We start from the raw sequence: 16,223 nt of genomic DNA, 5'->3' as shown, positions 1-16,223 counted from the left end.
TAATCTTAAGTAATCTTGAGATCAGTTGACTTTAAAATAGGGAGACTGCCCAGGAGTGTCAGAGTGGGCCCAATGTAATCACATGAGCCTTTGAAAGTCAGTAGGGGCTGGGCATGGTGGCTCATACTTGTGATCTCAGTGCTTTAGGAGGCTGAGGCAGGAAGGTCACTTGAACCCAGGAGTTCCAGACAGCCTGGGCAGCATAATGGGACCCTATCTCTACAAAATAAATTAGCCAGTGTGGTCGTACACACCTGCAGTCCCAGTCACTTGGGAGGCTTAGGTGGGAGGATTGCTTTAGCCTGGGAGGTTGAGGCTGTAGTGAACCATGATTGCACCACTGCACTCCTTTCTGGGAGGCAGAGTGGGACCCTGTCTCAAAAGAAAACAAAACAAAAAACACAACACCAAAAAAACAAATAAAATTTAAAAATGGGAAAATAAAGTGACTTTATGTAGAATAAAGAAAAAAAAATCCATTGGAACAAAAGAGAGTAAGTAGAAGAGAAGATGGGTTGGGATCTGTCTCCCTGTTGCTGATTCTGAGGTGTAAAGGGTGCTATGTGCAACTGGAGAAAGGCCTCTGGAAGCTCAGGGTGGTCCCACCAAAAAAACAGGACCTCAGTCCTACAACTGTATGAAACTGAATTCTGCCAACAATTGAGTAAACCTGGGGAAACAGATTCTGCCTTGGGAGCCCTCAGGATAAAATATAGCCCTGCTGACCCCTTGCTTTCTGCTGCTTGAAGTTTTAAGCAGAGAAACCAGTTGAGCCTACCAGATTACTGATGTACAGAATTAAGATATAATAAATACGGGGTCTGTTGGGGGGAAATAGGGGAGGGACAGCAGGGGGTGGGGAGATGGGGAGAGATAGCATGGGGAGAAATGCCAGATATAGGTGATGGGGAGGAAGGCAGCAAATCACACTGCCGTGTGTGTACCTATGCAACAATCTTGTATGTTCTCCACATGTACCCCAAAACCTAAAATGCAATTAAAAAAAGATACAATAAATAGATATTGGATTATTAGCAATTTTGGGAGGATCCAAGATGGTCAAATAGGAGCAGCACTGGATTGCAGTTCCCAGCAAAAACACAGAAGGTGAGTGATCACTGCATTTCCGAACAATTTTTTACTGTGCACAGACCAGGAGATTCCCGGGCAGAAAAGCACCGCAAGTCTCCAGCATGGCTGATTCAGCCGGCAAGTGGGTCTCCGCACAAAAACTCACACAAATCTAGGCGCCATTTCAACTGGTGACTGGAACACCTGAGAGACACAGTTGCCTGTTCAACTGAAAAAAAGGGGGCTGAAACAGGGAGCCAGGTGATTCGGCTTGGCTGGTCCCACCCCAACAAATACCAGCAATTTGAAATGCTCTGGACTGAGAGTTACACAGCAAGCACAGCTGAACCCCGGACGTGCCAGCTCTGTGGGGGGAAGGGCGTCCACCATTACCAAGGCAGCCCACCACTACCAAGACTCACAGCTCAGCACTTGAGCTCCTATAAGGGACAGACTGTCACTTCAAGCAGCTCCTCGAACCCTGTATAATGAAAGAGACACCTCATAAAGGAGAGCTCAGGCTGACATCTGGCAGGTATCCTTCTGGGACAAAGATAACAGAGGAAGAAACTGGCAGCAACCCTTACTGTTCTGCAGCCACTGCAGGTGATCCCCAGGCAAGCAGGGTCTGGAGTGGACCTCCAGCAGTCCTACAGCAGTTGTTGGTGGGGGGGGGGGCCTGACTGTTAGAAGGAAAACTAAGAAACAGAAAGAAATAACTTCATCATCAACAAAAAGGACATTGACTCAGAGAGCCCATCTGAATGTCACCAACCTCAAAGACCACAGGTAGATAAATCCACAAAGATGGGAAGAAACCAGTGCCAAAAGGATGAAAATACCCAAAACCAGAATGCCTCTCCTCCTCTAAGGGATCACAACTCCTCACCAGCAAGGGAACAAGGCTGGATGGAGAATGAGTCTGATGAATTGACAGAAACAGGTTTGAGAAGGTGGGTAACAACAAACTTTTCTGAGCTAAAGGATCATGTTCTAACCCAATGCAAAGAAACTAAGAACCTTGAAAAAAGGTTTGATGAAATGCTAATGAGAATAAACAGCTTAGAGAGAAATATAAACGAATTGATGGAGCTGAAAAAACACAACATGAGAACTTTGTGAAGTATACCCAAGTTTTAATAGCCGAATCGACCAAGCAGAAGAAAGGATATTAGAGATTGAAGATCAACTCAGTGAAATAAAATGAGAAGGCAAGATTAGAGAAAAAAGAGTAAAAAGAAATGAACAAACCCTCCAAGAAATATGGGATTATGTGAAAAGACCTAATCTACGTTTGATAGGTGTACCTGAATGTGACAGAGGGAATGAATCCAAGCTGGAAAACACTCTTCAGGATATTATTCAGGAGAACTTCCCCAACCTAGCAAGACAGGCCAATATTCAAGTCCAGGAAATACAGAGAACATCACAAAGATATTCCTCAAGAAGAGCAATCCCAAGGCACATAATTGTCAGATTCACCAGGGTTGAAATGAAGGAAAAAATGCTAAGGGCAGCCAGAGAGAAAGATCGGGTTACCCACAAAGGGAAGCCCATCAGACTCACAGCAGATCTCTCAGCAGAAACCCTACAAGCCAGAAGAGTGTGAGGGCCAATATTCGACATGCTTTAAGCTAAGAACTTTCAACCTAGAATTTCATATCCAGCCAAAGTAAGCTCCATAAGTGAAGGAGAAATAAAATCCTTTATGAGAAAGCAATTGCTCAGAGATTTTGTCACCACCAGGCCTGCTTTACAAGAGCTCCTGAAAGAAGCACTAAACATAGAAAGGAACAACCAGTACCAGCCACTCCAAAAACGTACCAAATGGTAAACAGCATTGACACAATGAAGAAACTGTGTCAACTAATGGGCAAAACAACCAGCTACCATCAAAATGGCAGGATCAAATTCGCACATAACAACATTAACCTTAAATGTAAATGGGCTAAATGCCCCAATCAAAAGGCACAGACTGGTAATTTGGATAAAAAGTCAAAACCCATCAGTGTGCTGTGTCCAGGAAACACATCTCACATGCAAGGATACACATAGGCTGAAAATAAAGGGATGGAGGGAGATCTACCAAGCAAATGGAGAGAAAAAAACAAACAAACAAAAAACCAAGAGTTGCAATCCTAGTCTCTGATAAACTAGACTTTAAACCAACAAAGATCAAAAGAGAAAAAGAAGGACATTACATAATGGTAAAAGGATCAATGCAACAAGAAGAGCTAATAATCCTAAATATATATGCACCCAATACAGGAGCACCCAGATACATAAATCAAGTCCTTTATGACCTACAAACAGAGTTAGACTCCCACACAATAATAGTGGGAGACTTCAACACTCCACTGTTAATATTAGACAGATCAACGAGATGGAAAATTCACAAGGATATCCAGGACTTGAACTCAGACCTGGACTGAGCAAACCTAATAGACATTTACAGAACTCTCCACCCCAAATCCACAGAATATACATTCTTCTCAGCACCACATCACACCTACTCTAAAACTGACCACAAAATTGGAAGTAAATCACTCCTCAGCAAATGCAAAAGAATGGAAATCATAACAAACAGTCTCTCAGACCACAGTGCAATCAAATTAGAACTCAGAATTCAGAAACTAACTCAGAACCACACAACTTCATGGAAACTGAACAACTGGCTCTTGAATGTTGACTGGATAAACAATGAAATGATGACAGAAATTAAGATGTTCCTCGAAACCAACGAGAATGAAGACACAACATACCAGAATCTCTGGGACACATTTAAAGCAGTATCTAGAGGAAAATTGATAGCAATAAATGCCCACATGAGAAGCAAGTAAAGGCCTAAAATCAACACCTTATCATCATTATTGAAAGAGCTAGAAGAACAAGACCAAAAAAACTCAAAAGCTAGCAGAAGACAAGAAATAACAAGATCAGAGCAGAACTGAAGGAGAGACACAAAAAAACCCTTCAAAAAATCAATAAATCCAAGAGCTGGTTTTTTGAAAAGATCAACAAAATAGGCCACTAGGCAGATTAATAAAAAAGAAAAGAGAATAATCAATTAGAGGCAATAAAAAACGATAAAGGGGATATCACCACTGATTCCACAGAAATATAAACCACCATCAGAGATTACTACAAACAACTCTATGCACATAAACCAGTAAACCTGGAAGAAATGGATAAATTCCTGGACACTTACACCCTCCCCAGCCTAAACCAGGAAGAAGTCGAAACCCTGAATAGACCAATAACAAGGGCTGAAGTTGAGGCAGGAATTAATAGCCTACCAACCAACCAAAAAAAAAAAAAACTCAGGTCCAGATGGGTTCACAGACAAATGCTACCAGACATACAAAGAGGAGCTGGTACCATTCCTTCTGAAACTATTCCAAACAATCCAAAAAGAGGGAATCTTCCCCAAATCTTTTTATGAGATCAACATCATCCTGATACCAAAACCCAGCAGAGACTCAACAAGAAAAGAAAACTTCAGGCCAATATCCATGATGAACATAGATGCAAAAATCTTCAAGAAAATACTGGCAAACCGATTGCAACAGCACATCAAAAAACTTATCCATCATGATCAAGTAGGCTTCATCTCGGGTGTGCAAGGCTGGTTCAACATACACAAGGCTATAAATGTAATTCACCACATAAACAGCACCAAAGACAAAAACCACATGATTATCTCCATAGATGCAGAGAAAGCCTTCGACAAAATTCTACAGCCCTTTATGCTAAAAATGCTCAATAAACTAGGTATCGACGTAATGTATCTCAAAATAATAAAAGCTATTTAAGACAAACCAACAGCCAATATCATACTGAATGGGCAAAAACTGGAAGCATTCCCTTTGAAATCTGGCACTAGACAAGGATGCCCTTCTCACCACTCCTATTCAATATACTATTGGAAGTGCTAGCCAGAGCGATCAGGCAAGAAAAAGAAATAAAGAGTATTCAATTAGGAAAGGAGGAAACCAAATTGTCTCTACTTGCAGATGACACGATTGTATATTTAGAAGACCCTATTGTCTCAGCCCAAAATCTCCTTAAACTGATAAGCAACTTCAGCAAAGTCTCAGCATACAAAATCAATGTGCAAAAATCACAAGCATTCCTGTACACCAATAACAAACTTAAAAAGACTCAAATCAAGAAAGAACTGTCATTCACAATTGCTACAAAGAGAATAAAATATCTAGAATACAACTAACAAAGGATGTAAAGGACCTCTTTAAGGAGAACTACAAACCAGTGCTCAATGAAATAAAAGAGGACACAAACAGTTGGAGAAACATTCCATGCTCATGGTTAGGAAGAATCAATATTGTGAAAATGGCCATATTGCCCAAAGTAATTTATAGATTCAATGCTATCCCCATCAGGTTACCAATGACCTTCTTAACAAAACTGGAATAAACCACCTTAAACTTCATATGGAAACAAAAGAGAGCCCACATAGGCAAGTCAATTCTAAGCAAAAAGAACAAAGCTGGAGGCATCATGCTACCTGACTTCAAACTATACTAAAAGGCTACAGTAATCAAAACAGCATGGCACTGGTACCAAAACAGAGATATAGACCAATGGAACAGAACAGAGGCCTCAGAGGCAACACCACACATCCACAACCATCTGATCTTTGACAAATGTGACAAAAACAAGCAATGCGGAAATAAATGGTGCTGGGAAAACTGGCTGGCCATGTACAGAAAGCAGAAACTGGACCCCTTCCTGACATCTTACACTAAAATTAACTCCAGATAGATTAAAGACTTAAGCACAAGATCTAACACCATAAAAACTTTAGAAGAAAACCTAGGCAAAACCATTCAGGACATAGGCATAGGCAAGGACTTCATGACTAAAACACCAAAAGCATTGTCAGCAAAAGCCAAAATAGACAAATGGGATCTAATTAAACTCCAGAGCTTCTGCACAGCAAAAGAAACAACCGTTAGAGTGAACCAGCAAACGACAGAATGGGAAAAAATTTTTGCAATCTACCCATCTGACAGAGGACTTATATGCAAAATCTACAAAGAACTAAAACAAATTTGCAAGAAAAAAACCAAACAAACCCATTCAAATGTGGGCAAATGGTGGCTCACGCCTGTAATCCCAGCACTTTGGGAGGTCGAGGTGGGTGGATTACCTGAGGTTAGGAGTTCGAGACCAGTCTGACCAACATGGTGAAACCCCATCTCAAAAAAGAAAAAGAAAAAAAAAGTGGGCAAAGGAAATGTAGAGACACTTTTCAAGAGAAGACATACATGAGGTCAAAAACATGAAAAAATGCTCATCATCACTGGTCATTAGAGAAATGCAAATCAAAACTACATCGAGATTCCATCTCACACCAGTTAGGATGGTGATCATTAAAAAATCTGGAGACAACAGATGCTGGAGACGATGTGAAGACATAGGAACAGTTTTACACTGTTGGTGGGAGTGTAAATTAGTTCAACCATTATGGAAGACAGTGTGGCAATTCCTCAAGGACCTAGAAATAGAAATACCATTTGACCCAGCAATCCCATTACTGGTTATGTATCTAAAGGATTGTAAATTGTTCTGTTATAAGGACACATGCAACACTGCAGCACTGTTTACAATAGCAAAGACTTGGAACCAACCCAAATGCCCACTGATGATAGACTGGACAGGGAAAATGTGGCACATATACACGGTGGAATACTATGCAGTGATAAAAAATGATGAGTTCATGTCCTTTGTAGGGACATAGATGAACATGGAAACCATCATTCTCAGCAAACTGACACAGGAACAGAGAATCAAGCACTGCATGTTTCCACTCATAGGTGGGTGTTGAACAATGAGAACACATGGACACAGGGAGGGGAGCATCACACACTGAGGTCTGTGGGTGGGGACTAAGGGAGGGACAGTGTGGGGTGTTGGGGAGGGATAACATGGGGAGAAATGCCAGATATAGGTGATGGGGATGGAGACAGCAAACCACATTGCCATGTATGTACCTATGCAACAATCCTGCATGTTCTTTATGTGTACCCTGGAACCTAAAATGCAATATATATATATATATATATGTGTGTGTGTGTGTGTATATATATATATATATATATACATATATATATATGTATGTGTATACACACACACATATGTAGATAGATATTGGTTTAAGGTACACATTTGTGGTAGTTTGTTATGGCAGCAGTAGAAAATTAATGTAAACCTCTTCTGATGGGGGACTGGGGAAACTCTCTGTGATTTTTGGCCTCACTTCTTGGTGCTTTTGGATAAGGCACTCTTTTTGGACAACTGGTCACTCTACATAGATAGCAGTTAAGAGCATCCATCTTTTGTTCTAGGTTGGAGTGAGTAATACAATGTGCACTGAATGAAAATTTCATTTGGATGTACTCACCGTGCTTACTGTTCTCCTCTCCAATTTTTTTTTTTCTTCACTCTGCAGACTCTGGAAAGTTCATTTTCAAAGTAAGGATGGTGAGTGCTTCAGGAAGTCTCTAGAAGATTGTTATTCAACCGATCTTATACAATAGATTAAAAATAACATTGTGCTGGTTTCCTAGGGTGATGTGACAAATTACCTCATACCGAGTTGCCTGAAACAACAGAAGTTCATTATCTCGCAGTTCTGGATGCCAGAAGTCTGAAATCAAGGTGTTGGCAGGGTTGTGCTGCCTTTGGGGCTCTAGGGCCACTTCCTTCCCTGCTTCTTCCAGCTTTTGGGGTGGGGAGAGGGCAGAAATGCTTGGTCTTCCTTGGCGGTAGACACATCACTTCAGTCTCCACCCCTCCTCATCAAATGGTGCTCTCTCTGTGTGTTTTCAAATGACTTTCTCCTCTGTGTGTCTGTGCTCCAGTTTCCCTCTTCTTATAAGTACACCAGTCATTGGATTAGGGCCTACCCTAATCCAGTATGACATCCCTTTAACTTGACAAATAACCTCTGCAAAGACCCTATTCCCACAGAAGGTCACATTTTGTGTTTCCAGATGAATGTGAATTTAGGGTGACACATCATTCAACCCAGTACAGACAAAATGTTTGCCTCCTACTTTAACTTTAGAAAGAAAAACTAAAACATTTAAGAAAGTATTTTAAAAAAATCTAAGCTTATGGTGCTTTTCTCAGTTAAACATTTCAAAAGGTTAATCTATTGTTTTTGTCTATGTCATGCCAAGCCACAGTGGATGAGACCTATTTATTTATTTTAAAACAAAATGAATTTTATTATTTTTGATTTGATTTTTTAGAGATGGGGGTCTCATTGTTACCCAGGCTGGAGTGCAGTGGCACAACTCTAGCTCACTGCCACCTTGAACTCATGGGTTCAAGTGATCCTTCCACCTCCGCTTCTGAGCAGCTGGAGCTACAGGGATGTGCTATAGACATAAATAACCATGCCCGGTTATTCATTTTTATTTTTTGTAGAGACAAGTCTCCCTATATTGACCAGGCCTGTCTCAAACTCCTGTCCTCAGACAATTCTCAAGCCTTGGCATCCCAAAGTACTGGGATTATTGGCATGAGCACTGCACCAAACTATAGATGAGATTTAAATATTAACAAAAATATTTTATAATATTTTAAGGCAATAGGACAAAAATTATGTTTTTATTTCATCACAGAAGGATATAATAACTAGTTTAGAGTTATAGAATGTTGGATTTTGAAAGGTATCTGTCTCCCAGCTATCACAAGAGCCCTTTCAAGACTGTTGTTCTGTGCTCTAACAAAACACACACAATATATATATATAAAAATATATATATATATTTATATATCTATAAATAAAATAGATGTATTTCTATACCTATAAACATATCTATATATGCATATATATGCATTATATATGCATATATTATATACCTATAAATGTATATATATTTATATATAGTGTATATATATGTATTTATATATATTTATATATAGTGTATATATATATAGTGTATATACAGATTTATATATAGTGTATATATATTATATATATATAATCTATTGTTTTTGTCTATGTCATGCCAAGCCACAGTATATATAATATATATATATAATATATATTATATATATATATATAATATATATTATATATATACACACTATATATATATAGTATTTTATATACTACTATTATATATATTAGTTTGATTGGGTCTGTATGGGATGATGTAAATGGAGGGCATTCCTAAAGCCAAAGGATTAATGACAGAAGTCCCTTTTTGCAAAAAGGATGTCTTTAGCATTTGATTAATAGTCTAAAATTTAATTCACAATTTTGATTGTGGAAAATCAATCACACCTTTACAAATTACATATGCCCATATGCTTAATTTGTGTGAACTTTGTTATTTTCCTCTTTCACATTAAGACTCAAGTTTCAAATATTTGGATGACTAAAAACAAAAATTGCCTCCAACCCTGGCTATTCAATATTTTGTATTTGCCTGAGTGTTTCATGACAGATTAATTGATAATAGATTAACATATTTTCATCAACTTTGGTTTTTTAGTTAAAATGCTGTGCTTTAGAATACTTTATTAAATGCTCCAAATTATTCTTTAGTAATAATGACAGGTGGTATTAAAACTTTAAATGAGCACCCTCTTCATCTCTGTTTTGTCCTTTTTAAAGGTCTGCTGCAGCCTGGAGAAGCACCCTGCGCCCTGAAGGAGCAGCTAATGTCTGTTTAGTGTACATGATCTTGGATCCTAAGTTGTCTTGTTTCACCAACTTCTCCCTTTTCTTCTCCATCTTCTTTTTTGTTTTTTTTAAATTATATTTTTAGTTCTGGGGTACGTGTGCAGAATGTCCAGTTTTGTTACATAGGTTTGCTGCATCCATCCCCCCATCATCTGCATTAGATATTTCTCCTAATGTTAGCCCTTCCTAATCCCCTCCATCCTCCATGTTAGTCTTGCTCCTTATTGTTCTGACTTTGCCTAGATTCTTCATGCGGATGCACTAATCAGATCTCTCTGGGCTTCAGAAGCTCTGCTTCATTTTCTTATAAGGGGTCTTGTTTTGTTTGTTTTTCTTTTTTTTGAGATGGAGTCTCCTTCTATCACGCAGGCTGGAGTGTAGTGGCATGATTTCAGTTCACTGCAGCCTCCGCCTCCTGGTTCAAGCAATTCTCCTGCGTCAGCCTCCTGCGTAGCTGGGATTACAGGAGTGCACCACCACACCTGGCTAATTTTTGTATTTTTAGTAGAGATGGGGCTTCACCATGTTGGCCAGGCTGGTCTTGAACTCCTGACCTTAGGTGATCTGCCTGCCTTGGCCTCCCAAAGGATCTTGTTTTTTGAGCCTTCTGTAGCAGCTGTGCAGACAGACGTCAGGAAACTCCTCCTCATCTCTGAGCCTGTGCATCTCTTATGGGTCTCTCTACCTCCAGTCTTGTCCTACTCTGATCTTTTCCCCAAATTGCATCCAAAAGAATCTAAGATGTTAATCTGATTCCCCAACTCCTGTGGCATTCAACATAGAATTCATCGACATGGTTTGTGAGGTTCTTCATGATTGTTTCCTGCTTCCCCCTGTGGTTTCATCCTTTGTGCCCCTTCTCTGTGACTTCATTCTGTACTCTGCATAATAGAATAATGGATTACTTATTTGCAGGTCTCCAGTTGTTCTGTGTTCCATATTACCTGTAAGTCTTAGAACATTTTGTTTTCCTTTTCTATGTGTTTCCATCTCCCATCTCCCATCTCCCATGGGAGATGTAAATTTGTAAATATTTGCTATTTGTCCACATTGACTTGAATGTTACATTCTCCAGGTAATATGCTCAGACATCTGACGCTTTCATTAGGGAAACTTTCGTACTACATCACTCTAAGCTTTTCCTAGTTAATGCATATAAGTGAGCATCATAACAATCTGTTAATTTATCATGTCTTCCCAAGGTTAGTGGTGAGCTTGGGTATGTCTTTATTTCTAGCAAAGTACAGAGAAACCAAGAAATATTTATCAAATGAATGTTGTGATGTGTAAGTAATGACTTTAACATTTGATAAGCATTGAAATTTTTACAGGAGTAAAAATTTCATGTGAGTTGGTGGAAGATACTCCTCAATGTGGACAGGCATCTTCCATTCAACTGGAAAACTGAATGGAACGAGGGCAAAGAAGGGTGAATTCTCTCTCTCTCTCTTTTAGAATGAGATGCTCTTCTCCTGCCCTTGGATATCAGAACTCCAGGTTCTTTGGCCTCTGGACTCTAGGACTTGCACCAGCAGCTTCCTAGGGGACTCTCAGATCTTTGGCCTTGAATTGAGAGTTACAGCATCTGCTTTCTTGGTTCCCAGACATTCTGACTTGGACTGAGCCAGGCCACTGGCTTCTCTGGTTCTCCGACTTGCAGAGAGCCTATCGTGGGAGTTATTAGCCTCCATCATTCTACCTCCCTATCTCCTGTTGATTCTGTCTTTCTGGAGAACCCCGATTAATATGGTCGTACATGCCTTTTTCCTGTATCATCTATATCTTCATATAATAAAAATAACAAACTCTACTTATTTCCAGAGTGATTTATCTGAACCCCTCTCCAGTACAGAGGCTGTTGTATTTTTAGTTCTGTCCTTGATAATTCCATGACTTAGCTCTAAAGAACACTATTTTTGTGTTCTTCTATAGGATTGCCCTCCAAATGAGAAAAAGAAACAAAAATAACTAAAAAAATGCAAGCATTTGCCTCTACTGCCTTTTGCCTTTCCAAGTTTGTACTGAAAGAAGAAAACTACCACTGCTAACTACCACTACACCAAAAGCAATAAAAGCCTATACTTCCCTGCCATGTACTTGATTCTAATTTAGAATTGCAGTCTAGAACCACTTCCTCCAAGAGTGGATTCATTGCCAGAGATTCTTTTCACTTGAACTCAAAGGTTCTTTTCACTTGAACTTTTAACTCCTATTGTCTTGGTTGACATAAAAACATACTGCGGGCTGGGTATGGTGGCTTATGCCTGTAATTTTAGCACTTTGAGAGGCTGAGGTGGGCAAATCACTTGAGGTCAGGAGTTCAGGACCAGCCTGGCCAATTTGTTGAAATGCTGTCTCTACTAAAATTACAAAAATTAGCTGGGCGTGGTAACGCATGCCTTTAGTTCCAGCTGCTTGGGAGGCTGAGGCAGAAGAATGGCTTGAACCAGGAGGCGAAGGTTGCAGTGAGCCGAGATCATGCCATTGCACTCCAGTCTGGGCAAAGAGTGAGACTCTGTCTTGGAAAAAAAAAGTGTGTGTGTGTGTGTATATATATGTGTGTGTGTGAGTGGATGTGTGTGTGTGTGTGTGTGTGTGTGTGTGTGTGTTTGTGTGTGTGTGTGTATAGTGGAGCTGTACTGTCCTCAGGAAAAAAAGTAAAATAAAAACACATACCATTTGCCTCTGAATGCTCTCAGAAAGAGGTTGAAAGATACAGTTTTCCACAAACATGGCTAAGTTCTCTACCAAAAGGCAGACCTGATGGGGTATGATTAGCTCCAGCATTTTTCTACATGTTTCTGCAGGTGATTTCTCAAATCTTTACTTTCATGTACTTAAAAAATCAGCCCAAATCTTTACTTAACATAAAACATATGATTTGCTCAGCTTGAGTGCCTCATCTATGTTTGAAAATAAATATACTGTATTTGTGATGCCCTTTATAGCTAGTCAGCAAACACAATCAGACTTTACCTTCTTGTGTAGTTAAGTTTTATTTCAGAATAAAGTAAGTCTGTCAGATCTAACAGTCTGATTAGGGAGATATATTCAAAATTCTGACTTTCATAATAAGGCCTGTCATTTATTAAATACCTCCTATGTGGCAGGGACTATGCTAAGTACTTTATGTTTGCTGTATAATCTAGTATTATAGCAACACCAATAACTGGATGAGGTTGGCATATTTGTCTCTCACCACCCTCCAGTCAATCAATACACAAACTTTTTAGAAATAAGGTGAAAACAAAAACCAAAGCAACATTCGGAAAAAACAAACACACCACTCAAAGCCACACAACTAGCTATGGTTAAAAAAACAATCAAATCTAGGTTTGTTGCTGGTGTTAATGTTTTAACCAGCAGGCTGTACTCCGGACTGTCTCTGCATCTATGATATATATTTTTTGAAGGTGCGCTTCTAAGATATGGCCTTCATAATGCAGCATCACTTGAAAAATGTAACACGGAAATACCATTGAAGTGAGATAACCATGGTTCTATTTCTGGTTTTGCCAAAAAATGAGATACACTTTAGAGAGTCACTAGTCATTTTACTTCTTGAGACTTCCTTTTTAAAATCTCTAATAAAGAAATTAAGCTAGAGATTCAACCAATGTATTTACATTGCAGTCATGCTGATAAATTATGGATTATACGGTGGTTATGGACTGGGATTTTGGTGTATACTTCTTTTTTTGCTGAAAGGCATCTTTTATTCTCCTTACTCTTTCATTCCACCCTCCTTTGCAAGGCAAACAATTTTATCTGCAATCTCATCCCAGTTTATTTCATTCTTCTCTGCTACCACATTTTCTGTTTATGAGTCCACTCTAATTGTTTATACGCAAGAGGCACAGTGTGGAATCATTGCACTTTGAAAATATTGTTTCGAAAATTGACCCACCACATGTACAATTTCTTGGGTCAGCTGCCAAACCTTGCTGTATCTTTGGTATGCTTTAAAGTTGTAACTTAAGTAAAATGAGAGTCTTAACCCTGAGAAGTTGCGCTTAGAATATATTTTATCCAAATAAATGATCTGCTATTTAACTTTATTGTAGGCATCAGATTTAGAGGTAACCTGACTGGTCCAGATTAAACCCAAATTCTACTATTGGGCTCTTGTCTGATGCTAATAAACCCTTAGACAACGCCATTATTCGCTTCATGCTATGACACTGCAATTAATAGAGATCTGTTTATAACAAAGACCATTTGGCCTTTCTGCTTTGAAAGCAGAGTGAAAAATTAATTGTAGCTCCAAGTTCTAACTTGGGTGTCCCTTCTTATTTGGATGTCATCACTGATTTCACCTTTTGCTTAGATTTTGTGAAAATCTATAACCTTTGTAATGGTGATGGCTGAATAGATCAGGCCAACTCTGATAGTCAATAAACTTTTCATTAATGAGCAGATGAATACACAAAACCTTAAGAAAAACTCATAAGCCTCAATACAATTTAATGTACACCTATGATGTTTCAAGAACTGTGCTAAATGGATCAGATATAGTTCCCATTTGACTCTCAGAACAACTCTTAATTGCTAGATGGAAAGTTGAAGCACAAAGTTGGTTTTCCGGTGCCATTTTCCACAAGGTAACATAGTTACAGCAAAGCTGGAATTTAACTTTGTGCCTGTACAATTTCAAAGCTCATGGTCTTTGCCTCTATGTCATGAATGCATGACAGTCCTATGGGTTCAATTTTAATAAAAACAAAACATGAGGTGTTCTTTAGCCAGAGATTCTCTCTTATGAAGAGCTCAAGAGTTAAATATTACAAAAACATTAAAAACTGCAAAAATACTGCAGTGTGATTGCTCTTCCTCATCTAGGTTTTTCCTTCTATACATGAATTTTCACTTCTATTTAAATTTTAATAAATTCACTTGTTTTCTTGTGAGCATTTTGAACTTCCATCACTGATTCTATATTCATTAATGCTCCAAAATTCTTAAAAGTTATAATCACAATTTAATGTAAATGCTTGAGATAAAAATACTATTATATGCTGGTCTCCATAAGTGTGTTTCCTCATATTTCCCATTTTGTTATTGTTTGTTTAAGGCCTGGCGTGAAGCTCTGCAGAAGGTAACACTTGCTCACTGTTCACCATGCCCTTCTGACCCACTTGGTTTATTCTAGTTCTTCAGTGCTTTCTGGCTTTTTCTCAAAGTCTCCTGATCTTGTTATTCGTTCTCCCATTCTTGTTTCTTCTCACACTTGGACTTGACACTGTCTCCTTGGATATCGGCTTTCTTCTCTCTAAACCATAATTTGTGTTCACTCTCAATAACATTTTCTCATACTGTCTTGGAAAAATAATCTTAGTAGCACGCTAATGGATAACATTCCTAATCAAGCTTTTGTTTTGGCCGCTCAAAGAAAAGACAGTCAACATTTATTCTGAATTTTTAAAAAAAGTTTTAAAAAGGTATCTTCTTGTTTAGTAGCCTGTATTTAAAAAAAAATCCGTTAAACTTGGAAGTCAATTGAAATGTCACATAATAGTTTTCTACAAATACCTCGACTTCCTTTCTTAATGTATCCTCTTAATGATTATTATTTATATACCAGACTATTCCAGTGGGTCACTGCTTTCTGAAGCAGTCAATCCATTTTGTATTCCACTCTTTTGGAATGCTTTTTCTTATATTAAACAAAATTATATTTCATTGGTCTAAATTCTAACCTGTGCAACCACATGGAACAAGTCAATTTCTGCTTGTACAAGACATTTCAACATTTGTCAATAATTTTCATTATTCGAAGTATTTTCATTTATTTTTATCATTCCTCATGGGAGCTGGTTTGGGAATCTTCATATCTTTGTCTTGTGGAATGAAAGGACTCCACTCTTTAAGTATTTATTTTAAATGAACTATCTTGAATTTCAATGTGATCTGCTTGGAATAGAGTGAACCTGTGTAATAGTTAATTTCTCTTTCCCTGCCTGTACCTATGACTTCACGGGAAGTTTCCTACAATCAGTTGACAAAGGAAGAGAAGACAAAGACCTGGTGATATGCAGGCACCACACAACAGTGGACGCTTCTGCATTACAGCTCCTCTCTGAGTTAATGCTGAAGCACAGTGGTGAAGGAAAGTCTTCTCAGTGAGCAGAACTTTGAGAAGTTCTCACATTGCTTGGAAAATGAAAAGGCCAGATGTGTGATTATATACTTATTAGTGGGCTGTTTGCCAATGTTTTCACTGGACAGTTGGGGACCTGGAAGAAACATGATTGAAAAATTGGTGACAAAGAAATCTGGGTAAGAGATACATTGATAGACCTCTCTGAATGGGCAAACAATGTGTAGATATTTGTGTATGATGTGAATGCTCACCAAAGAGTGACTGCAGCAGAGGAGGATTTTAATAAAGTGGAGCAGATGATCTGTTCTGTGGTTGCCAGTCAGCTTCTTT

This window comes from Cebus imitator, unplaced genomic scaffold, assembly GCF_001604975.1.
Source record: "Cebus imitator isolate Cc_AM_T3 unplaced genomic scaffold, Cebus_imitator-1.0 Scaffold151, whole genome shotgun sequence".
Classification (NCBI taxonomy): Eukaryota; Metazoa; Chordata; class Mammalia; order Primates; family Cebidae; genus Cebus; species Cebus imitator.
This window is presented reverse-complemented; position numbering follows the sequence as displayed.